The 25,633-nt window shown below is 36.9% G+C and overlaps 1 protein-coding gene across 11 annotated transcripts in view; it reads left to right on the top strand.

The window, feature by feature from the left end:
• JAK2 (Janus kinase 2) overlaps positions 1-25,633 on the top strand; it is a 245,921-nt gene that overhangs the window by 103,551 nt on the left and 116,737 nt on the right. For 2 of the 11 annotated variants that reach the window (XM_068552632.1, XM_068552642.1), the window contains one exon: positions 25,387-25,459. The exons of 8 other annotated variants lie outside the window; for them this stretch is intronic. The gene's annotated coding sequence lies outside the window, so the exon portion shown is untranslated. Of the gene's footprint in view, positions 1-25,386; positions 25,460-25,496; positions 25,587-25,633 lie in introns of those variants that run through there. One more of the 11 variants, XM_068552640.1, reaches the window with a different exon arrangement.

Raw genomic sequence — 25,633 nt, forward strand, 5'->3', positions numbered from 1 at the left:
CTATTGATCTATATTTCTGTTTTTGTGCCAGTACCAAACTGTCTTGATTACTGAAGCTTTGTAATATAGTCTGAAGTCAGGGAGCCTGATTCCCCCAGCTCCATTTTTCGTTCTCAAGATTGCTTTGGCTATTCGGGGTCTTTTGTGTTTCCATACAAATTGTGAAATTTTTTGTTCTAGTTCTGTGAAAAATGCCAGTGGTAGTTTGATAGGGATTGCATTGAATCTGTAGATTGCTTTGGGTAGTAGAGTCATTTTCACAATGTTGATTCTTCCAATCCAGGAACATGGTATATCTCTCCATCTATTTGTATCATCTTTAATTTCTTTCATCAGTGTCTTACAATTTTCTGCATACAGGTCTTTTGTCTCCTTAGGTAGGTTTATTCCTAGATATTTTATTCTTTTTGTTGCAATGGTAAACGGGAGTGTTTTCTTAATTTCACTTTCAGATTTTTCGTCATTAGTGTATAGAAATGCAAGAGATTTCTGTGCATTAATTTTGTATCCTGCTACTTTACCAAATTCATTGATTAGCTCTAGGAGTTTTCTGGTAGCATCTTTAGGATTCTCTATGTATAGTATCATGTCACCTGCAAATAGTGACAGCTTTACTTCTTCTTTTCCGATTTGGATTCCTTTTATTTCTTTGTCTTCTCTGATTGCTGTGGCTAACACTTCCAAAACTATGTTGAATAATAGTGGTGAGAGTGGGCAACCTTGTCTTGTTCCTGATCTTAGTGGAAATGGTTTCAGTTTTTCACCATTGAGGACAATGTTGGCTGTGGGTTTGTCATATATGGCCTTTATTATGTTGAGGAAAGTTCCCTCTATGCCTACTTTCTGCAGGGTTTTTATCATAAATGGGTGTTGAATTTTGTCGAAAGCTTTCTCTGCATCTATTGAGATGATCATATGTTTTTTCTCCTTCAATTTGTTAATATGGTGTATCACATTGATTGATTTCCGTATGTTGAAGAATCCTTGCATTCCTGGAATAAACCCCACTTGATCATGGTGTATGATCCTTTTAATGTGCTGTTGGATTCTGTTTGCTAGTATTTTGTTGAGGATTTTTGCATCTATGTTCATCAGTGATATTGGCCTGTAGTTTTCTTTCTTTGTGACATCTTTGTCTGGTTTTGGTATCAGGGTGATGGTGGCCTCGTAGAATGAGTTTGGGAGTGTTCCTCCCTCTGCAATATTTTGGAAGAGTTTGAGAAGGATAAGTGTTAGCTCTTCTCTAAATGTTTGATAGAATTCGCCTGTGAAGCCATCTGGTCCTGGGCTTTTGTTTGTTGGAAGGTTTTTAATCACAGTTTCAATTTCAGTGCTTGTGATTGTCTGTTCATATTTTCTATTTCTTCCTGGTTCAGTCTCGGCAGTTTGTGCATTTCTAAGAATCTGTCCATTTCTTCCAGGTTGTCCATTTTATTGGCATAGAGTTGCTTGTAGTAATCTCTCATGATCTTTTGTATTTCTGCAGTGTCAGTGGTTACTTCTCCTTTTTCATTTCTAATTCTATTGATTTGAGTCTTCTCCCTTTTTCTCTTGATGAGTCTGGCTAATGGTTTATCAATTTTGTTTATCTTCTCAAAGAACCAGCTTTTAGTTTCATTGATTTTTGCTACTGTTTCCTTCATTTCTTTTCCATTTATTTCTGACCTAATCTTTATGATTTCTTTCCTTCTGCTGGCTTTGGGGTTTTTTTGTTCTTCTTTCTCTAATTGCTTTAGGTGCAAGGTTAGGTTGTTTATTCGAGATGTTTCCTGTTTCTTGAGGTAGGCTTGTATTGCTATAAACTTCCCTCTTAGCACTGCTTTTGCTGCGTCCCATAGGTTTTGGGTCGTCGTATCTCCATTGTCATTTGTTTCTAGGTATTTTTTGATTTCCCCTTTGATTTCTTCAGTGATCACTTCGTTATTAAGTAGTGTATTGTGTAGCCTCCATGTGTTTGTATTTTTTACAGATCTTTTTCTGTAATTGATATCTAGTCTCATAGCGTTGTGGTCGGAAAAGATACTTGATACGATTTCAATTTTCTTAAATTTACCAAGGCTTGATTTGTGACCCAAGATATGATCTATCCTGGAGAATGTTCCATGAGCACTTGAGAAAAATGTGTATTCTGTTGTTTTTGGGTGGAATGTCCTATAAATATCAATTAAGTCCATCTTGTTTAACGTATCATTTAAAGCTTGTGTTTCCTTATTTATTTTCATTTTGGATGATCTGTCCATTGGTGAAAGTGGGGTGTTAAAGTCCCCTACTATGATTGTGTTGCTGTCGATTTCCCCTTTTATGGCTGTTAGTATTTGCCTTATGTATTGAGGTGCTCCTATGTTGGGTGCATAAATATTTACAATTGTTATACCTTCCTCTTGGATCGATCCCTTGATCATTATATAGTGTTCTTCTTTGTCTCTTGTAACAGTCTTTATTTTAAAGTCTATTTTGTCTGATATGAGAATTGCTACTCCAGCTTTCTTTTGATTTCCATTTGCATGGAATATCTTTTTCCATCCCCTCACTTTCAGTCTGTATGTGTCTCTAGGTCTGAAGTGGGTCTCTTGTAGACAGCATATATATGGGTCTTGTTTTTGTATCCATTCAGCCAGCCTGTGTCTTTTGGTGGGAGCATTTAATCCATTTACATTCAAGGTAATTATCGATATGTATGTTCCTATTCCCATTTTCTTAAATGTTTTGGGTTTGTTATTGTAGGTGTTTTCCTTCTCTTGTGTTTCTTGCCTAGAGAAGTTCCTTTAGCATTTGTTGTAAAGCTGGTTTGGTGGTGCTGAACTCTCTCAGCTTTTGCTTGCCTGTAAAGTTTTTAATTTCTCCATCACATCTGAATGAGATCCTTGCTGGGTAGAGTAATCTCGGTTGTAGGTTTTTCTCCTTCATGACTTTAAGTATATCCTGCCACTCCCTTCTGGCTTGCAGAGTTTCTGCTGAAAGATCAGCTGTTAACCTTATGGGGATTCCCTTGTGTGTTATTTGTTGTTTTTCCCTTTCTGCCTTTAATATGTTTTCCTTATATTTAATTTTTGACAGTTTGATTAATATGTGTCTTGGCGTGTTTCTCCTTGGGTTTATCCTGTATGGGACTCTCTGTGCTTCCAGGACTTGATTAACTATTTCCTTTCCCATATTAGGGAAGTTTTCAACTATAATCTCTTCAAATATTTTCTCAGTCCCTTTCTTTTTCTCTTCTTCTTCTGGGACCCCTATAATTCGAATGTTGGTGCGTTTAATGTTGTCCCAGAGGTCTCTGAGACTGTCCTCAGTTCTTTTCATTCTTTTTTCTTTATCCTGCTCTGCAATAGTTATTTCCACCATTTTATCTTCCAGGCCACTTATCCTTTCTTCTGCCTCAGTTATTCTGCTATTGATCCCATCTAGAGTATTTTTAATTTCATTTATTGTGTTTTTCATCATTGCTTGGTTCCTCTTTAGTTCTTCTACGTCCTTGTTAAATGTTTCTTGCATTTTGTCTATTCTATTTCCAAGATTTTGGATCATCCTTACTATCATTATTCTGAATTCTTTTTCAGGTAGACTACCTATTTCCTCTTCATTTGTTAAGTCTGGTGTGTTTTGACCCTGCTCCTTCATCTGCTGTGTGTTTTTCTGTCGTCTCATTTTGCTTATCTTACTGTGTTTGGGGTCTCCTTTTCACAGGCTGCAGGTTCGTAGTTCCCGTTGTTTTTGGTATCTGTCCCCAGTGGCTAAGGTTGGTTCAGTGGGTTGTGTAGGCTTCCTGGTGGAGGGAACTAGTGCCCGAGTTCTGGTGGATGAGGCTGGATCTTGTCTTTCTGGTGGGCACGTCCACGTTTGGTGGTGTATTTTGGGGTGTCTGTGGCCTTATTATGATTTTAGGCAGCCTCTCTGCTAATGGATGGGGCTGTGTTCCTGTCTTGCTAGTTGTTTGGCATAGGGTGCTCAGCACTGTAGCTTGCTGGTCATTGAGTGATGCTGGGTCTTGATGTTGAGATGGAGATCTCTGAGAGATTTTTGCCGTTCGGTATTACGTGGAGCTGGGAGGTCTCTTGTGGACCAGTGTCCTGAAGTTGGCTCTCCCACCTCAGAGGTATGGCCCTGATGCCTGGCTGGAGCACCAAGAGCCTTTTGTCCACACGGCTCAGAATAAAAGGGGGAAAAAATAGAAAGAAAAAAAGAAAGAGGCTATAATATAGTGAAGTAAAATAAAGCTATTATAAAGCAAAGCTATACAGACAAAATCTCACCCAGAAGCATATACATATACACTCACAAAGAAAGGAAAAGGGGAAAAATTAATATATCGTGCTCCCAAAGTCCACCTCCTGAATTTGGGATGATTCGTTGTCTATTCAGGTATTCAACAGATGCAGGCACATCAAGTTGTTTGTGGAGTTTTAATCCGCTGCTTCTGAGGCTGCTGGGAGAGATTTCCCCTTCTCTTCTCTGTTCGCACAGCTCCTGGGGATCAGCTTTGGATTTGGACCCGCCTCTGCGTGTAGGTCGCCTGAGGGCGTCTGTTCCCCGCCCAGACAGGACTGGGTTAAAGGAGCAGCTGCTTCGGGGGCTCTGGCTCATCCAGGCCGTGGGGAGGGAGGGGTACAGAGGAGGCGGGGCGAGCCTGCGGCGTCAGAGGCCGGCGTGACGTTGCACCAGCCTGAGGCGCGCAGTGCGTTCTCCCGGGGAAGTTGTCCCCGGATCACGGGACCCTGGCAGTGGCGGGCTGCACAGGCTCCCGGGAGGGGCGGTGTGGAGAGTGACCTGTGCTCGCACACAGGATTTTTGGAGGCGGCAGCAGCAGCCCCAGCGTCTCACGCCTGTCTCTGGGGTCCGCGCTGATAGCCGCGGCTCGCGCCAGTCTCTGGAGTTCGTTTAGGCGGCGCTCTGAATCCCCTCTCCTTGCGCGCCGTGAAACAAAGAGGCAAGAAAAAGTCTCTTGCCTCTTCGGCAGCTGCAGACTTTTTCCCGGTCTCCCTCCCAGCCAGCTGTGGTGCGCTAACCCCTTCAGGCTGTGTTCACGCCGCCAACCCCAGTCCTCTCCCTGCGATCCGACCACAGCCCGAGCCTCAGCTCCCAGCCCCGCCCGCCCCGGCGGGGGAGCAGACAAGCCTCTTGGGCTGGTGAGTGCTGCTCGGCGCCGATCCTCCGTGCGGGAATCTCTCCGCTTTGCCCTCCGCACCCCTGTGGCTGCGCTCTCCTCCGTGGCTTCGAAGCTTCCCCCCTCTGCCACCCGCAGTCTCTGCCCGCGAAGGGGCTTCCTAGTGTGTGGAAATCTTTCCTACTTCACAGCTCCCTCCCACTGGTGCAGGTGCCGTCCCTATTCTTTTGTCTCTGTTATTTCTTTTTTCTTTTGCCCTACCCAAGTACGGGGGGAGTTTCTTGCCTTTTGGGAGGTCTGACGTTTTCTGCCAGCATTCAGTGGGTGTTCTGTAGGAGCAGTTCCACATGTAGATGTATTTCTACTGTATCTGTGGGAAGGAAGGTGATCTCCGCGTCTTACTCTTCCACCATCTTCCAATTGTGTCTCCATGCATACATTTTTTATTTTTCGTTTTTTTGCAGTCCTTTCTGTCAGTTATCAGTCTTTTTTTTGTTTTTTAATCATACACCATTAGGTCCCTCTCACCCCTGAAATCATGTTTTTGAAACTCTCCCATGTTTTCTTGATCCAGCTGGTATTTATATTGGTGCAAGGTACAAGGTGGAATCCAACTTTTTCCTTCAGATCGTTGTCTGATTGTTCCAACACTATCTGTTGAATAATCCATCTTTTCTCTGCTGTTGTGAAATGGTAGTGTTTTAAACTGTGTATATAGTTAGGTCTATTTCCTGACTTTGTTTGTTTCAACAAAGGCTCCTGTGAAACTGTACTGTGAGTTCTAGGTCAGGGAATATTTCTATTAGTTTCTTCATTTTCAGGTCCTATATAGTATTTGGCATGCAGGAGGTATTCAAATGTTTGAAAATAAAATGAACAAGTCAACAATTTAGGACATAAGCAGATCTTTGTGTCAATTGTGCAATTTAATTATTCTATTTAATTTCCCTTTTTGTTTTTGTTTTTTTAATATTTATTTATTTATTTGGCTGAGCCAGGTCTTAGTTGCGGCACACCGGATGTTTGTTGTGGCATGTGGGGTCTTTAGTTGTAGCATGTGGGATCTAGTTCCCTGACCAGGGATCAAACTTGGGCCCCCTGCGTTGGGAGCGTGGAGTCTTAGCCACTGGACCACCAAGGAAGTCCCGTTTTTCTTATTTTTAAACTTGGATCTGACCTTGGTTTTTCCATTTCTCTTTTACCTTTTTTTTTTGGCGTTATTGTGAGGTCTTATTTTTTTGTATTTGATGAATGGATTTTTGCTAACTTAAGATTCTTCTCTTCCTAATCTATTTTTGGTCTTTAATTGTTAATAATTTAACAATGGTTAAATTGTGGTTTTACCTGTATCAAATTTGCATACCAAGAGAAGTTTGTCACTTCATAATGGCAGTCCATGGCCTAGGGTGAATCATTTGAGAATTGGAATACCCAAGGAAAAATTAATTTAAGGGCTGATTATCACATCTGTGGATAATTGACCAGAACAGAAAAGATAGAATTAAAGGTGAGTCTGGATTTTATAACTTAATATTTTGAAAAACTGAACTTAGAATAATGTTTTTTAAGCTTTTGTAATGGATGGATACTACTTTGTATATAAAATATATATAAACTAGAGAATCAGAGTAGTAGCCTGTCTTGTTAAAAAGTATTATTCCTGCCTTTACCCCCAACCCTCCTTCCCACAGACTTTTTTAAGGCAAATATTTAGTGATAATTGGAATATATTTATTACTTGGAACATTTTAAATTATTAATAATAAAATAAGTATGCCTTTCATTGTAATAAGTTTCACAGTGTGGCTGATTATGGTGGTCAGTAAAAATAACATTGTATTAGGAACAGTCTTCATTGTAGAAGTTATTTCTCTCCTTTGATACTACTTCCCTTCCTCTACCTGTCACCCTTTGTTTATAGGCAACCATTAGATATATTGGTTTAACAAAGGTTTAACTTGGAAAGATTTGTTTGGAGAGGATTTCAGCACTTGGGGAATGACCAGAGAAGAAAATAGTAAATTATGATACAAGTTCGTTTGATTTATGATAGTTAATGTGGAAGTGGAAATCCATCCAAAATAGAAAATACTTCAGTGTCTAGAAAATTAAATTCCATTTCCATGTTTATGTATTCCTGATTCTTGTTTATGCATAAGTGGTTTATTTTTTATCCGACGCATTATAATCTTTACAGAATTATTTCAGAAGAATGTCTAAAATAGTATTCTTCTAAAATGGTAGTATTTTAAAAATCAGTATGAACTTAAATTCATACTGATTTAAATAACTTTAGATTTTTTGAATGTCAGTAACAAAGGATAGTGTTAAGTACTTCAATAGTAGAATTAGTTAAATATTCTGTGCAATTTTATTTTCTATAGGCAAACTCATCACTTGTTAATATAAAAAATTACTTGGTAGTATAAGCTTGGAGTATGATGGTTTTGAAATGAAATCTTAAGGGTCACTCCCCCCTCTCCCCCACGATGCACTGCACTTTCAGAGATATATTCAAAGACTTTCCCCCATCTTTATTTGCACCTTTTCCTATGTAGTCATCATGAAGCATGATTCTGAGGAGTGGCTCAAAATGTGTTCCTAGGACTAAAAATAGGGGAAGGAGATAAATCTGCCAAAGAATTTACATTTTCTCTGATTTCTATTCGTATATAATCCATGGCATCAGGTTTCTTAGGAGATCTTTTAAATTATTGCTTGTCATGCATATATTTCCATGACTGGCCCAGGGTAAAATGATGAAGTTTGACTTCATTGTCCTTTAAATGTGTACCTGTTCTCATCCTTTTCTTCTCTAAAACCTCAAAGTTGAGTAAGTATTCATCTCAAATCCCTTGCTTCTTATGTGAAAGAATCATGATGTTGTTTTAAAATACATACATTTGCATATATTTTATACACGGTTTTAAGAGGCAATAGTAGAGTAATATACACGTGTTGAACAATGTCTCTTCAAACAGAAAAAGTCAGGTGCATAAACGTGGTCATCTAAAAATTACATTCATCAATCAAAGGGGAAAAAAAGATTACAAGTCCTTCTAGTGATTGGCTTAATAAATTGCTTAGTAAATTTTAGTGTCTTTCTGCATGTTTAATTTAATTTTTTTGCACTTAATGGTTTTTTTAAAAAATTGTATTGGGGATATAGTTGATTCACAGTGTTATGTTAATTTCAGGTGTACAGCAAGTGAATCTGCTATACATATACATATATCCACTCTTTTTTAGATTCTTTTCCCATATAGGCCATTACAGAGTATTGAGTAGAGTTCCCTGTGCTATACAGTCGATCCTTACTAGTTATCTGTTTTATATATAATAGTGTGTATGTGTCAATCCCAATCTTTCAGTTTATCCCTCCCCCCTGCCTTATCCCCCTGGTAACCATAGGTTAATTTTCTACATCTGTAACTTTATTTCTGTTTTGTAGATAAGTTCATTTGGAGCCTTTTTTAGATTCCACATATAAGTACTATCATATGATATTTGTCTTTCTCTGACTTACTTCACTCAGTATGACAATCTCTAGGTCCATCCATGTTGCTGCAAATGGCATTATTTTGTTCTTTTTATGGCTGAGTAATATTCCATTGTATATATGTACCACATCTTCTTTATCCATTCCTCTGTTGATGGACATTTAGGTTGCTTCCATGTTTTGGTGGCTGTTGTAAATAGTGCTGTAGTGAACATTGGGGTGTGTGTATCTTTTTGAAATATGGTTTTCTCTGGGTGTATGCCCAGGAGCGGGATTGCTGGATCATATGGTAACTCTATTTTTAGTTTTTTAAGGAACCTCCATACTGTTCTTCATAGTGGCTGTACCAGTTTGCATTCCCACCAACAGCGCAAGAGGGTTCCCTTTTCTCCACACCCGCTCCAGCATTTATTGTTTGTAGATATTTTGATCATGGCCATTTTGACCCGTGTGAAGTGATACCTCATTGTAGTTTTGATTTGCATTTCTCTAATAATTAGTGATGTTGAGCATCTTTTCGTGTACTTTTTAACTACCCTTATGTCTTCTTTGGAGAAACGTCTATTTATAGATCTTCTGCCCATTTTTTGATTGGGTTATTTGTTTTTTTGATATTGAGCTGCCTGAGCTGTTTGTATATTTTGGAGATTAATCCCTTGTCGGTTGTTTCATTTGCAAATATTTTTTCCCATTCTGAGGGTTGTCTTTTCACTTTGTTTATGGTTTCTTTTGCTTGCTGTGCAAAAGCTTTTAATTAGGTTCCATTTGTTTGTTTTTGTTTTTATTTTCTTTACTCTAGGAGGTGGATTGAAAAAGACCTTGCTGCAATTTATGTCAGAGTATTCTATCTCCGTTTTCCTCTAACAGTTTTCTAGTATCTGGTCTTACATTTAGGTCTTTAATCCATTTAGAGTTAATTTTTGTGTGTAGTGTTAGGGTGTGTTCTAATTTTGTTCTTTCACATGTAGCTGTCCAGTTTTCCCAGCACCACTTATTGAAGAGAGTGTCTTTTCTCCACTGTATATTCTTGCCTCCTTTGTCTTAGATTAGGTGACCATAAGTGTGTGGGTTTATTTGTGGACTTTCTATCCTGTTCCATTGATCTATATTTCTGTTTTTGTGCCAGTACCATACTGTCTTGATTAGTGTAGCTTTGTAGTATAGTCTGAAGTCTGGGAGCCTGATTCCTCCAGCTCCGTTTTTCTTTCTCAAGATTGCTTTGGCTCTTCAGGGTCTTTTGTGTTTCCATATAAATTGTACAATTTTTTGTTCTAATTCTGTGAAAAATGCCATTGGTAATTTGATAGGGATTGCATTGAATCTGTAGATTGCTTTGGGTAGTATAGTCATTTTGACAATATTGATTCTTCCAATCCAAGAACATTGCATATTTCTCCATCTGTTTGTGTCATCTTTTATTTTTTTCATCAGTATCTTATAGTTTTCTGAGTATAGGTCTTTTGCCTCCTTAGGTGGGTTTATTCCTAGGTATTTTATTTTTAATGTGTCAAGTACAGTTTTAAATGAATAGGGTCATCCCATTCATTCTAATTTGTGCCATTTTAACTCAAGAGTGTGTATTGTAGAGACTTTTCCATTTCAGTGATTAGAGATTCATTCATTAATTCATTCATTCATTTAGTCCTTTCCTTATTCAGTCAGAGGGTCACTCAACTCAGTCAGTCTGTCACTCATTTGGTTAGTTGGGTACTCTCTTGGCTGATCATGCACTCACTCACACATTCATCCTATCAGTCACTTATTCAGCTGGTCAGTCATTCAAGTCACTCAGTGGGTCAGTTGGTCACTCAATGTCAATCAGTCCCTCACCCACCTATGCACTCAACCATATCAATCAGCATTTAATCAATAATCCATTAAATAAATAATACAATCAATCATTCAGTAGATACTTAGTGTCCATTTTAAGCTATGCACTGCATATAATGCTAAGTCAATGGACATCATTTTTAATGTCCTCATAGTATTCTCTTCGCTAAGTATACCATAGTTAATTGATCATATCCCTTTAAGGTCATTAAAACTTCTTTTCATTATTATAAGCAGTGTTTCATAGAATTCTTAGTATGCATCTTACTGCTCTTATCCTTTTTAAATGGCAAAAAATTTAGATATTATTGTTTTTTTAATATCCTTGCCAACACTGGGTATTGCAGATCTTTTTAATCTATGCCATTGTGATAGGGAAGAAACAATATCTCATAATTATTTACTTTTCTCTGATTATTAATCATGTTGACCATGTTTTCAGTTTAGGGAATGTTTGTATTTCTTTTGTGAAATGCCTATTCTTGTTCTTTGTCTATTTTTTTTTACTGATTTGTAACAGTTGGTTGTATAAATACATTAAACCTTTGTAACACGTTTTTCTCTCAATTTTACAAAAACTTTTGATTATGATATTTATAATTTTATGTAATCCAATTATGTATCAGTCTTTATTTCATTTTTTTTGCTTAGATGTTGGGTTTGGAAAGGATGTACATATGTGAAAGATTTTGGGGTAAGAAATAATTAAAGTGGATGGATTTCAAATACAACAAAGAAATTACTGGAAATGTCCAACTTAAAATGTGTAAGGGGACGAAGAAGAAGAACATGAGGAAGAATCAACAGCAGTGATTTTTAAAGAGAGTATTTATAAGCACTTGAAAATGTTTTAAATCATTTGGAAGGAGTAGGATCCAAATATAAAGAGAAGTATAATATGGAAATGAAATAAAGGCATATACTCATTGCAGAGATTGTTTCCTAGTAACAGTTATAATAACTTAGAGGTAATTTTTATATTTTCTTATGCCTTTTAAAAGTTTTTTTTTTTTAATTTTTTAAGCATATATGTATGTGTATGTATATATATATATATATATGTTTCATTGTGGTCAGTTTTTATAACTGGTCCATATGTGCTCAAAATTATATATTTTAGGTGGAAGGCTGTAATATATTTGTCATTTTGTAGTGGATTGTTTGTCTTTTTCAGTTTGTGGAGCTCTTTGTGTATTAGAGATATTGTTTGAGAAATGAATTGCAAATATTTCCCTAAGTCTATTTGTCTCTTGGTTTTGTTCATGGTCCCTTTTCTCTAGAGAAACTGAAAATTTAATATAATAGATCTTTTTCTTTATTGTAGAGATAGAAAACTTGAATAACTTCAGTGTCGTTAATGAGTATAAAGAGGCTTGTTATGGAAGATAGTAGGGAGAAGTGGAGACCATGGGGAACTGGAGAGTGCCTGTCCTGCCTAGTGCATTGAAATTCAAGTGGGAATTAAAAGAACACTTTATTAGTCTAGGAAACTATGGACTTAGATAGCCAATTTGTGTGACTTTTGTTATTTGGATTTTGGGTTTCCCATTTTGTGTAAGAAAGTTTTTCCATTCCAGGTAAAGTCCTCTCAAAGATTCTTCCAGTATTTTCATTGTTTTATTTTTTACATCAAACACTTAATTCTTATATAGTTTATTTTTATATAAAGTATATAGTAATAGTATGTTTTCTACAGTTACAGTATCAGTTATGCCAGTGCCTTTTGTAAAAAAAAAAAAAATCCTTTTCTACTGTATAGAAATGTCATCATTATCATATTAAATTCCTATATATACTTGGATTTATTTCTGGATGCTCTTTTGGTCCACTGATCTGTCTAGTGCATACCAATACTATTTTGGCTAAGGTTGTTTTATAGTACGTTTTAATATCTGATAGGGTAAATGTTTTCTTGTAATTTTTTTGACAAATGTATTAAGAGTTTTGATAAATTATAAAAACACAAATATGCCAAAAGACAAATAAGAAAAAGACTGAAACCGTTCATAAATCTACATGGGCAACAAATATAATCATCCTTACCAGTAATAAGGAGAATTCAATTAAAATAGAACTAACTTCCTCCCTCCCTCCCTTCCTTTTTTTCCTTTGCAGTACAATATTTCTAATAGATAGTTAGAATTACAAGCCATATAAAAAAAATCCCATTCACAATAGTAAGAACTTTTAAATGCTTATGAAATACATTCAAACAACTTAACAGGGTCTATATTTAAAAAAAAAGTTTCTCTTGAATTTAATCTAGTTTGTAGGACATAGACTTAAAATTTTTTTTTAATTGTAGTATAGTTGATTTACAGTGTTGTCCTAATCTCTGCTGTACAGCAAAGTGACTCAGTTATACACATATATGCCTACTTTTCTTAAATATTCTTTTCCATTATGGTTTATCACAGGATATTCAATATAGTTCCCTGTGCTATACATTAGGACCTTGTTTATCCATTCTAAATGTAATAGTTTGCATCTACCAACCCCAACCCCCTTCCAGTCCATCCCTCTCCCCCTGCGCCTTGGCAACCACAAGTCTGTTCTCTGTGTCTGTGAGTCTGTTTCTGTTTTGCAGATAAGTTCATTTGTGCCATATTTTAGATTGCACTTATAAGTGATATCATGATATTTGTCTTTCTCTTTTTGACTTACTTCACTTAGTATGATAATCTCTAGTTGCATCCATGTTGCTGCAAATGGCATTATTTTGTTCTTTTTTATGGCCGAGTAGTATTCCATTGTATATATGTACCACATCTTTATTCATTCATCTGTCGATGGACATTTAGGTTGTTTTTATGCTTTGGCTATTGTGAACCGTGCTACTATGAACATACGGGTGCATGTATATTTTTGAAGTATAGTTTTGTCTGTGTATATTCCCAGGAATGGGATTGCTGGATCATATGGTAATTCTATTTTTAGTTTTATGCAGAACCTCCATACTGTTTTCCATAGTGGCTGTACCAACTTACATTCCTACCAACAGTGTAGGAGGGTTCCCTTTTCTCCACATCCTGTCCAGCAGTTGTTATTTGTAGACTTTTTAATGATGGCCATTCCTACTGGTGTGAGTGGTACCTCACTGTAGTTTTGATTTGCATTTCTCTAATAATTAGTGATGTTGGGCATCTTTTCATGTGCCTACTGGCGCTCTGTAGCACATACATATTTTTATGTAGTGACATTCTTATTTCATGCTAGACACTGTTTCTCTTGATTAATCCAAAGAAGGGGTTCTTTTGCACTATTAACAGCGTTTTGTAAGTGTATTTCAGATGAAGAAAGAGTCTATAAATGCACACGTAAAGAAAGATCAGCAAATAGCCAACTGCTTTTTGTGTAGCATCTTTTGGTTTAAGGTATCAACTTCACAGAGAAACTTTTTCTTTAGCAAACACAAGTTTTGGATAATGAAGGGGTATAGCATCTCCCCTCCCACAACCAAATTACTTTTGTTTTAAAGCATTAAAAACCCCTTTGTTTACAAATTTTAGCCTATGGCTTTAGACTAAATGTGCCACTACGTGTGAAGATTCTGACACTTGATCCGTGATGCTTTCAAGGAAAGATTTTGATCAAGAGGGGAAAATGTGGAATAAATTAAAGAAACTTGAGCTAAAATTGGGACAGGCCTGTAGGGGGAGCTGTCAGGCCCTGCCATGCATCTGCCCGGTAAAGGGAAAATTGTATGCCCCGTTATTTACACCATTGATAACTCCAAAGACATGCCTATTTTAATGAAACCAACAACCTTAAGCTAGCTTTCATTTACTAAATTTAATCCTAGATCATGTGAACTTTTTTAAAAAATTTATTTATTTTATTTATTTATTTTTGGCTGTGTTGGGTCTTCGTTGCTCTGGGCAGGCTTTCTCTAGTTGCAGTGAGCGAGGGCTACTCTTTGTTGAGGTGCGCGGGCTTCTCATTGCAGTGGCTTCTCTTGTTGCGGAGCACGGGCTCTAGGTGCACGGGTTTCAGTCGTTGTGGCACACGGGTTCAGTAGTTGTGGCTCGCAGGCTCTAGAGTGCAGGCTCAGTTGTTGCGGCGCATGGGTTTAGTTGCTCCGCGGCATGTGGGATCTTCCCAGACCAGGGCTCGAACCTGTGTCCCCTGCATTGGCAAGTGGATTCTTAACCACTGCACCACCAGGGAAGCCTGATGATGTGAATTTGAAAAGGGTTTTGGGTTAGTTTCTGTAATATTTCTTTAATTCATATAAGTGCTTGTTTTGGGGTTTTTTTTAAGCATCTTTATTGGAGTATAATTGCTTTACAATGGTGTGTTAGTTTCTGCTTTATAACCAAGTGAACCAGCTATACATATACATATATCCCCATATTTCCTCCCTCTTGCGTAAGCCAAGTAAATAGAGCTCTTTTACAAGTAAATTTTAGCAATACCTTCTGAAGGTAGAAAAGAAAAAATACAACACGTTTTACAGCATGTGTGTATATACACTTGTTGTAAAGATACATATTTACAACACATATATACCCACATGAACATGCAGGCAGATGCAAACAGGGACCATGTAATTTCATTAAAAATTTTACGTGTGCTGATACAATTTGTATTTGTGTGCTGTAAGGATCTTTTTAGAGCTGTTTTTGGAGTCAGTTTGTCTTTTAGAAGCTTCTGCATGCCCATCAAAAAATGCATTACATTGTCTCCCAAGAGGTTTGGAATCCTCTCTTTTAAGGGTGCCTCTAAAGGTGGACTTATTTAAAACAACTGTTTCCCCTTTTGAACAGGATGGGTGACTTACCAAAGGACTTTAACAAAGAGAAAGCAAATTTTCTTCTAGGAGTTTTGGAGTATATTTGCCTGTTACCAAAAGTCTAGGGCAATTACTGTTTGAAATTTTTCTTCCAGTTATTTATTTGCTCAAGTTAACTTAGAAACAGTAATTAGGAGTCTAGCATTTGGATCTTCAGAGGGTCCAATTTTAAAAGGGTAGGTTTTTGAAGAGGAAGAAAGAGAAAGATGGCATGGGGGTGGGGCTGAGCACAAGATGGCTGCTGGGGTGGAGTCTGAGACAATTGCGTGGTCTGGGAAGACACACAAGGTGGCTCCTGACACAAAGAAGTTGGGGGAGGGGAACACAAGGAGCATGAGGCTTCAGAAGCCATTTTGTTCTTTTTAATTTTTTTTTTGTTTCATCCAATTTAGAAATGCTGTCTTGCAAAGTGGAAATTTTAGAGTTCTGTGCACATTTGGATTTGTTTTGTTTAATTTTAGAATGGCGGTCTTCCAATTTAATCTTAAGAAAAACAAGTTTGGGGAGATTGAATGTTCCCTATACTGGCCATTGTAATTCCAATTACTTGTAGTTTGTTCAGATTACTTAGTTAAAAATGTGCATGTTGGGGGTCCATAATGTTTAAACATGAAACTGGCTGGAGTCCTCAGAGGGCTCTGCTCAGAGCATTTAGATAACCAGAATCCCATTTCCCTAATATGACCTGAGAACCCAAGAAGTTTGATAGAGTCCTAGCCAAGACTCCAAAAGGAATAAAATAAATTCTTGGATCCCAGTTACCTTGATCCCGCCTCCCCCCCCCCCCAAAAAAAAGCCCTCGCTACTACACACTGCAGAAAGCAACTGAGTACTCACCAAAGTCAGAGCCTTGAACCAGAAAGGACCAAGCCTTTCCAGTTCCTGAGTAAAGTCAGAAAGCTCAAAATGCAAAAAGAGCAGAGCTTGGAATCTGAGAGGAGACTTTTTAGCAAACTGAAGACTTGTAGCAGCTCACGGAAGCGATGAGCACAAGGGGCTTGGTGTTGGTACCTCACTTGATTCTGGGAGTCATAGTGTCTTGGGGTTCACCTTCTTTGGGTCCTACTTCTGACACCAAAAATGTCAGCTTTAGTCATACAACATCCATTTATTTTACCAGCAAATGTTGGTTTATTTGGGAAGAGGAATTGCAGTTTGGGAAATGCAAGCTGTGGTGGCCCATGGGCAAATCCAGAGAACAAAGAAGGGGAACTTACTTTTATAAGGAAAAAGGGGAAGCTGGGAGGGACTGTGTTAACCAAAGAGTCCATTGACAGAAGCTGGGAATGCAAAATATGATTCTCATTGGTTAGGCTACTACAGTCTGATTCGCTGGGCTTTCGTGGAGCAGAGAGAAGTTTTCTTCTTCCTGCTGGATAGTAAAGTAGAGGCACCTTTCTGTCAGAAATACAGGCATATGTCTTTTCCTGTTCGGAGCAATTGATGATGCATGGCAGGGCCTCTACAGGCCTGTCCCTACTCCAATTTTAGCTGAGATTTCTTTAGTTAATTGCACACTTAATATAATAGTCTACGCCATTTCTAGCAAAAAGATTTTTAATGTTTTTATTCAAACAATGTGTGCAGCATAATGGATTAGATGATGTGAATGTAAGATAAAAACATTAAAAAACCTATCTCTTAAAAAAATTTCCTTCTAAATTTTCCTCGTATATGTAGAGTCCATTTTTCTTAGGCTGTGTGAGGAGGACATTCCATTCTTGACAAAAGAGAAATTCTCAAAATCTCTTTAATGAACACACAAAATACTTGGAATAAAAAGAAAACATATCTTTATTCAGTTTAATGTAATTAAAATTAATGTAACTCAGTGTTTAAGTGAAAAATTGAGGAAGAACAAGTTCTAGACTAATTAGCCAATAGAGCTGAGACCATATCGCCTGCTTTTGTTCTCTTTAAATAACAGCCTAATTGTACACTGTGGCGCTGGTAGCTGATGCTGTTACTCTGAAACTTCCCTGGAAGTTTCACATATTATAAGCTGAGCTGGTAGATTGCTTCATTATTTCATTTAATTAATTCCTTAGTCTTGAAAATAGGTCAGTTCAGCTAAACAGTTATGTCTCATTTTAGGAGGTGGTGATGCAGCTGGGCTCCCAAAGTTAGTCTCATACTGTGCAATAAATCAGATATTTAATAAGACATTTCTATTGAAACAAAAGAAAAACAATGGTTAATGATTAGAGCAGACTATAAATCCTGGTTCTGAAGGCAGTCATTTGGAAGATTGCTTGATGTCTGGCTGAAGTATCTTCAGATGGAGTAAGGGTAGACGGTGGCAATGTGATAGATTTTCCTAGTTTGCAGTTTGAATGTCTCTGGTGATCTTTCTGAGTGGTCATATAGCAACAGGCATGAAGATTGTCTATGAAGATTAAGCTGTTGTGGTGATTTCTCTGAAGTTTATATCAAGTTGTCCAAATTTAGTCTGTATGGCTTTGGATGCTTCTAAGTCAGAGGGTGGGAGAAAAAATCAGAAATGTTAATTTGGAGCGCTGTAGCCAAATACTGGAGGAACTGAGAATTCAGGATTTAGTCCAGTTTACAGGTAGAAAACAAAACCTCAAAGACAATTAACAGAACTAGAATCTAATATCCACAAGTGTGTAGTGTAGTTTCTACTGAAACATAATTTTTTCTCTACAGTCACCCCCTCCCAATTCTATTAAAGATAACCGTAGTAAGACTAATTTTTTTTGCAAATTAAGTCTAGTTTCAATAAACTTTGCTTATTTACATAAGAGCAGCAAGAATAGCAGTCGACTATATAGGCTCTTTTAAGTCTGCTTTGCTGGAACTTTTCATAAAGAATGTGAGATTGAACTTTTAAACGTCTCTCAAGGCTAAGAAGTTGAGCCAAGAATTTGCCATGAAACTTGGCTGCAATACCTATAGATTTGGGTGACTTTCTGTCTTCTCAAGGTCCCCGAAATATCCTGAGGTTCTTGTACCTGCCAGGAAGTGACTTTTTTACTCACCTGGTAAGGCTGCTGGGGATTGTGTAAGCAAGGTAGAAGGTTGATTTTTTTTCCCAGAGGGCTTTATTGACTCCATAAAGTCAATCATAGTTCCTTAAAGCTGTCTAGTCAAAACTTAGTCAATGCATATCTTTCTCAAATATGACCAGATATTACCAGTTAAAGCCTTGGTAACATGACCAATGTTTCTGATTGTATCCTGCTACAAAGAGAACAGATCCTTATTGAACTCATGCAGAGAACTATATTGCCATGAAAATAAGTATACTCACTGAGAGTTTCTAAATTCTGGAGGGATCAGGTAGGAAGAAAAAGGTAAGTGTGCCATCTTTGCTTACAAAGGTGTATTTTATCAAATTGTTTTAGGCCAAAATAGTTTAGGAGAAAAGAAGAAGGTTTTCTTAAATCTGAGAAAAGAAAACATTAAAGAAAGAGCAATATTTTAAACAAAAAGTCATAAATATTATAATCATCCTCCTTAGTTTATTCAGTCCTATTTAATTTTTGTTGATCTTTTGTCAGCAGTTTCATGAAGCCACCATTGTCTCTGTTAGACTTATGGAAATTCTTACCCAGTTCAATGGTATGATTTTTAAAAAATATTTATTTATTTATTTATTTGGCTGCACCGGGTCTTAGTTGCGGCACACAGGATCTTAGTTGCATCACTTGGGATCCTTGTTGCTGCACACGGGATTCTTTTGTTGCGGCATGTTTTGTTGCGGCATGCAGGATCTTTAGTTGCGGGATGTGGACCCTTTAGTTGTAGCATGTGAACTCTTAGTTGCAGCATGCATGTAGGATCTAGTTCCCTGACCAAGGATCGAACTCGGGCCCCCTGCATTGGGAGCGCGGAGTCTCAACTGCTGGACCACCAGGGAAGTCCCAATGGTATGATTTTAAAGTTACCAGAAACTTGTATTCTAGAGTACTTGTCAGAGTCCTTTATATGAATCTCTGTGAAGATGAAACACTTCTATAGGAACACTAAAAGTGTAAAAGAGTAAAATGATAACCATCTGTACGTTTTAAAAAAGACTTAAAAATGCCCATGGTTAAAGATTTGATGAGAGTGTATTATGCAATTGACAAGGAAATTTAGTCAATTTTGTGACATATGTTTTAAGATAGTAACTAGAATTACAAGTAATAACTATACGAGTACATATCAGATTTTTTTTTAAATTTCATATAGTCCTTGAACACTTGTAGTAATAACATTTATACATACAATATAAGCTAAGAAGGTTTATCATCACTTACTTGATAATGTCTCCCATGTAATTTAATAACCAAATAAACTTAATTAGTTTAATATCTCCTTTTATAAGGAGAGAGAACAAATCTTTTGAGATGTTCCAGGGGACTCTGAAAAATCCCAAGTTTGTTCAAGGTCAAATAGACTATTTAGAATTTGAATTTTGGGAATTTTTCCAAAAATATCAAAAGGTTCTAAAACACTAGATTAAATAGGATCATAGGTCACTGTGAAATAATACTTAGTTATCCACCTAACTGCAGTGACAAAAGATTTCAAAGGCAAATACAGAAAGTTACATAGTTGTAAAAAGCTTAGCTCTTTTAATAGAGAAGACTCAGTTATTTTTTTAAAAGTAATCCAAGACCTGATAAGACAACATGAAGCACAGGAAATTATTTTGATAAAACTCAGAATCTTTCTTCCTATGCAGATTACTTAAAGGTAAAGAAAAACCTTTCTTTACCCTTTTTTTTTTTTTTAATTCAAGTATAGTTGATTTACAATATTGTGTTAGTTTCAGGTGTACAGCAAAGTGATTCAGTTTTATATATAGTTTTTCAGATTATTATCTAGTATAGGTTATTACAAGATATTGAACATAGTTTCCTGTGCTATACAGTGAATCCTTGTTGCTTATCTATTTTATGTATAGTAGTTTGTGTGTGTTAATCCCAAACTCCTAATTTATCCCTCACCTCCCTTTTCCTTTTGGTAGCCATAAATTTGTTTTCTATGTTTGTATGTTTCTGTTTTGTATATAGGTTCTTTTGTAATTATTATTTAGATTCCACATATAAATGACATCTATGATATTTGTCTTTTTCTTTCTGACTTAACTTCACTTAGTATGATGTTCTCTAGGTCCATCCATATTGGTGCAAATGGCAATATTTCATTTTTTTAAAGGCTGAGTAATATTCCTCTGTGTGTGTGTGTATAATCTCACATCTTAAACCAGTTGTTGATGGGCACTTGAGTTGTGTTAACGTATTGGCTATTGTAAATAGTGCTGCTATGAACATTGTAGTGCATGTATTTTTTTGAATTAGTGTTTTCATTTTTTTCTGGGATATATACCCGGGAGTGGAATTGCTGGATCATATGGTAGTTCTATTTTTGGCTTTTTAAGGAACCTCCATACTCTTTTCCATAGTGGCTGCACCAATTTACATTCCCACCAACAAGCATATGAGAGTTGCCTTTTCTCCACATCCTCTCCAGTATTTGTTATTTATAGCCTTTTTGATGATAGCCATTCTGACAGGTGTGAGGTGATACCTCATTGTGGTTTTGATTTGCATTTCTCTCATAATTAGTGACGTTGAACATCTTTTCATGTACTTATTGGTCATGTGTGTGTCTTCCATGGCGAAATGTCTATTTATGTCTTCCGCCTGCAGACCAATAGTCTAGGAAAACTTTGTTCTTTTAGAAAACCAAAACCTAGTTTTTCACCAGTATAATTTTGTTATTAAAATTCATTCATTTTTTAAACTCAGTTAAGTCCATTCCAATCTTAGTCAGCTTGAGCACACATAAAATTCCTTTTTCAATATTCCTTTTGCACACACCTTCTGCACCTTTCTGTATCCACTCAGCTTTTGTCCTGTCTTTTTTCTGTCTTATTCTGGAACAGTCATTTTACTTTAGTTCAAAATTGCTTTCTTTTTTCTTCTCCCTTACCAAAAATCCATCTTCATTCTTTATACTTTCTTTTATTGTAAACACACATTCTGTGTTTCATATTCAGTCATTTTCTCTTACCCTTAGTATTTCTAGTTGTTTTGTAAAAAAAAAAACAAACAAAAAAAACCTCAGGTCTTTTACAGATCAATTTTGACAGGGGAAGTTCTATAGCAGTCTGTATTTTTTTTAAAGCCTATTTTTTTCCCTGAAAATTTAAACCTTATTAGTTCAAATATTATTTTCTCAATTTCAGAAGCTTACGAAGCTTACGTGCAAAAGAAATTATGCAAGGCAGTTGATGCCGAATAATTACAGATTTAGAGGATAGCATAATTGACTATGTGCTACATTAAATGAGTATAAACTCCTTCTACATAATATAATTAAAACGAGCCTTATGCTTTTTGGAAATTACAGTATGAGATTCAGTCGTGTCTACAGGTTCATCCTGACATTGCTCTACTACACTGTGATATTATAGAACAGGCAGGGGCAACAGGATCCCCATATCATTGCTGAAGACAAACTCTCAGTTGAATAGGCAGAATAAACATTTGAAAGATGGGACAACAACTTCTAAACTGATGGCAGAGCTATGAATATCTGGGAAGCCACCATCAGAATTCCCAGTCTTGCAAATAGTTGTAAGAAATGGAGGAAGGTCTTTTAAGCAAAGATTGCTGCCTGATTGCACATCTGAAAAGACAAGGTGACAAAGTATGAGCCTATCAGAGAATGATAACAGCCTGGCCTTAAGGAGTTACCACTGTGTCTGTACCTAACAGGAAGGGTGATCTTGTCCTGGCCTTTCAGCTGGCTGCATAGACCCTTTTGTTGTTCAGTTTACTGTGGTATAAGAGCAGTGGCTTTCAAATACGTTGGGTCATTCCACAGTAAGAAATACACTGTATATTATGGCTCATCACACACCTACACATGCAAAACCATGTAAGTAACTGAAGTAAAAGTTTAATAAACTGACATGTATTTCCTATTTTAAGTATGTCGTGCATGCACTCTATTTTACACTTTGTGTAACTATTCTATTTGTATATAGATAATAAGTGTTTATTTTACCTTTTACCTATCTACAAATTATAGATAAAATTGAAGATACATATTATCCATTTATCTATATAAAATATAGAGAACCTGTGCATTTTTTTCAAATAAATGTTAATCATAACTCACCCATATTCCATGACCACAGTTTGAAAAAGTTACATTAAAATTATAGAAGTTATAGTAAATCCTTCCACAGTAGGAGAGTGCACTCATGGGTGCTCCACTGCTTCTCACCTTCCAAAGACGGCACCTACTCTATTGCATACATTCTTTCAGCACCAATGCACACAGTCTGTGTAGAGTTAATTTATGCTTATTACTCTGTGTTCTGACATTTTCTCTTTGGTTCACTTTGTAGTCTTAGCTCTTCTTCCAACCTTTTAAACTATTTGTAATCTTTGCTTTCCAGTGAAAACTGGGAAGCAGACAATTGTGAACTATCCTATATTAACATCCTGTAGTAGTTTAGATTAGCAAAATTATAAATTTCAAAATTTTTAGAAGTGTATTCTTTCTTATAATAAATTTTTTTCATTGTGGCCTAAAACATATTTATTAATGGACCCAAGTATCCTTTGCCTCTGCAAAAATTAGGAAGTCAAAACTAGACAAACTATGTTTAGCAATCGATGTCTCAGTATACCATCCTATCTGGAATATCCATTATTTAGTTAATTAGGTATAAACTCTTGTCTTATTTAAATTTATTTAAAACACTTGTTTATAACAATTATGCTTGGATTAGACATTAAATAGTTAACCATCAACTTAAGTTATTTTTCTTGACAAATTTTGAAGACATGCTTGTTTTTATTAAACCAATAAACTTTTTTAAAAAATTAATTTATTATTTATTTATTTATTTTTTGGCTGTGTTGGGTCTTCGTTGCTGCATGCGGGCTTTCTCTAGTTGTGGCGAGAGGGGGCTACTCCTTGTTGCGGTACGTGGGCTTCTCCTGTTGCGGAGAATGGGCTCCAGTAGTTGTGGCATGTGGGCTCAGTAGTTGTGGCTCGCAGGCTCTAGAGTGCAGGCCCAGTAGTTGTGGCGCACGGGCTTAGTTGCTCTGCAGCATGTGGGATATTACCAGACCAGGGCTGGAACCCATGTCTTCCGAATTGGCAGGCGGATTCTCAGCCACTGCGCCACGAGGGAAGCCCCTAAACCAGTAAACTTAAGCTAGCTTTTATTATCAAAGATTATCCCAGATCATATGAACATGAAAAACATTTGGGTTAGTTTCTGTATATCTGAGAGTATATTTGGTTTACATAAATGCTTACTTTTCTCTAAGCCAATTACATAGAACTCTTTACCAATTAATTTTGGCAGTACCATCTGGAGGTAGAAAAATATATCTATAATGTACATACATAGATGAAATATACAGACTGACATAGAGATCTTAGAGCTTTATTCCAAAACTTTAGCCATGAATCAAGTGGCTAAAACAAAACTCACTAATTTATACATAATTGTCTCTCTTGTGGAACAAGTTCAAGTTACCTGCTTTAAAGCTTTTTGTTAATATTTATGAAGAATACTTTTAAGATTTGTATTTGTTCTTGACAAGTGATCTTAAGGAGGCTGTGTTCTAGAGTTTGGGCAAGAGAACTCTTTTAGCAGTTTGTATTTTAAAAAGGCCTCTTTCTCTCTTGTAGTCTCAGGTGAGTTTGGGCATTGTTTTATACACCTTCTGGGATATTTACATTCCAAAGATATAGTAAGGTTTACATCTTTAAGGGACAGAGAAAGAATGCAAGTTTTCTCTTGGGAGTTTTGTAGTGTATTTGCCTCTTACCAGAACTCTAAGGTAATTACTATTTAAATTTTTACTTCTTAGTGCACAATATGACCTTAGTCCAATTAACTGTAGGGGAGAAATCCTCTAATATCATTCCTATCATGCCTTGAATATTAACCTCTAGCTGAGTCATTTCCTGGTCATTTGCAGGTGGTCCTGGGAGAGTTTCTGGCCATCTCTTTCCTCCATGAGGGGTGGTATTTAGACCATTGCCCCATAGACCCAAATTGTCTTCCGGAGGGTCAGGGATAGAGAGCTGGGGACAAGAGGTGGGTAAGAGGGAGGAGAAGGGAGATTTCTGTCAGATTGGATTTTTAATTTTGTTCTGAGTTTAATTTCTGTTCTTTTATCTTGTTAAAGGAGTACCTAAGGCTAGTCATTATACTTCTTTGTATCCACTTTTAACTTTGGTCTTTCCATAGGTGCCAATAAGATAGTTAAAATGAGAAAACTTAGAAGTTTTTCCAATTCAAAGTATCTACTGTCTGGGCGTTGACAAGTAGGATCTTCTTAATAGCAACTGAAACCATAAATAAGCATTTTTATGGCTTAACTATGGATGCAAGAGGTGTCCCCAAAGAGAGGGCAAGAGATGCAGCTCTCACATTATCCAGAAAGTTCATACCCCAAAGATAGTCTAAGAAAGCAACGTCCTTTGTTGCATAGGTGTAAGAATTATGTAGTGAAAACTGTATCTCTGGTTTCCCCAAGAATGTGAGACACCTCCGGTTACAGACCTGCTAAACTGTAACACTAGGCGGGTGTTACTGGAATGGGACTTTCCCAGCACTAACAAAACAACAAAGGTTAGATGACAAAGGCCCCTTATGGACTGGGACTCCTTATGACAGATTACCCTGAGATCTCACACCGCTGGACAGAGTGCTGCTTGTGACTTCATGTCTCAGTACCCCAGTGTGTTTGATTGGTCACCTTGGTACACCCTGGCAAGTGTACCTTTCAGATGGTAGAGGTCAGAGAGAATATTTTCACTGGACACAAAGCCAAGCTCTCAGGATGTAGAACAAGGTGAAATGAAAAACCTCATCTGGTTTTTACATAGGGAACCCACAGCAGAGTTTGTCTAAACAAATACTGGTCTGATGAGAACTGAACTCACTAGTCTGTGAAATCTGGGTCAAACAGCAGGCTTATAGGGCTTATGCCTATGTTCTAGCCTGTGGATTTTCCTCCTTAGTACAAATGACACAACAGAGACAAATAAAATAGTGACCATCTCTGGGAGGAAAAGGATCAATAAAAACCAAAAGTACTCATATTAAATTTACCAGAGTTTCTATGCCAAAGAAACTTGTTACACAAATATTTTCTTCTGTTAATCTAAATTTAGAAAGAAGAAAAGGGCTGTCACCACTTTTGCTTTCACTGGAACCCTACAGACAGAGATCCAGAAGGCGGACATGGTAAGAATTCTTACCTGCTGCCAGCTCTTATCAGAGGTTCCAGGATTTCTCAGCTGCAGCAGTCCTGGAACAGGCAGTTTTCCAGCAAATGAAGATCCTACTGACTATGCCAAAACTGTTGAGGAAGGTAAAATTTCCTCTCTACTTCTCTTGGTTCTTTTGGCTGGTCTAATA

This window comes from Eschrichtius robustus, chromosome 10, assembly GCF_028021215.1.
Source record: "Eschrichtius robustus isolate mEscRob2 chromosome 10, mEscRob2.pri, whole genome shotgun sequence".
Lineage (NCBI taxonomy): Eukaryota > Metazoa > Chordata > Mammalia > Artiodactyla > Eschrichtiidae > Eschrichtius > Eschrichtius robustus.